Source organism: Nematolebias whitei, chromosome 2 (assembly GCF_014905685.2).
Source record: "Nematolebias whitei isolate Nwh7 chromosome 2, NemWhi1, whole genome shotgun sequence".
NCBI classification, from domain to species: Eukaryota; Metazoa; Chordata; class Actinopteri; order Cyprinodontiformes; family Rivulidae; genus Nematolebias; species Nematolebias whitei.
In genome coordinates, this window is record NC_056499.1 from 35690845 (window position 1) to 35691392 (window position 548).

Below are 548 nucleotides of genomic sequence, written 5' to 3' on the forward strand. Positions count from 1 at the left end.
ACATGAGGTGGAACGAAACTGTGTACTTGAGATCCCAGTTACACCCAAAAATAGCAAAAGTATAAAGTATGAAAGAAGCAGTATATAAAGATCTAAGATATACACTAAGATATACGCTAAATGAATGTTAAATGATACACTAAAATATCTAAGATATACGCTAAACACAAATAATGTAAAATAATGAAGTATGTTAAACAGCAGCCCAAACATGAGTCTGTAGTGAGTAGATGGGTATGAATGAATACAGCAGCACGAGATAATCAGCAGCATAGATAAGTCACATATCCCCAATTAAAGTGACATTACAGTGATAATCCTGGTTATATATTCATGAGTCTAACAGCCTCAGGGTAGAAGCTGTTCCTCAGTCTAGTGGTTCTACACTTAATGCTCTGCAACCTTCAGCCTGAGGGGAGTGGGGCAAACAATGTGTCTGCTGGGTGAGTGGGGTCCTTCATGATGCAGGTGGCCCTCTTCCTGCATCTGGAGGTGTAGATGTACACACACACACACACACACACACACACACACACACACACACACAC

The 548-nt window shown here is 40.3% G+C and overlaps 1 protein-coding gene across 1 annotated transcript in view; it reads left to right on the plus strand.

Moving 5' to 3' along the window:
• The window catches only part of dok4 (docking protein 4), a 17874-nt gene that overhangs the window by 6078 nt on the left and 11248 nt on the right, over positions 1 to 548 (plus strand). The window lies entirely within an intron of this gene.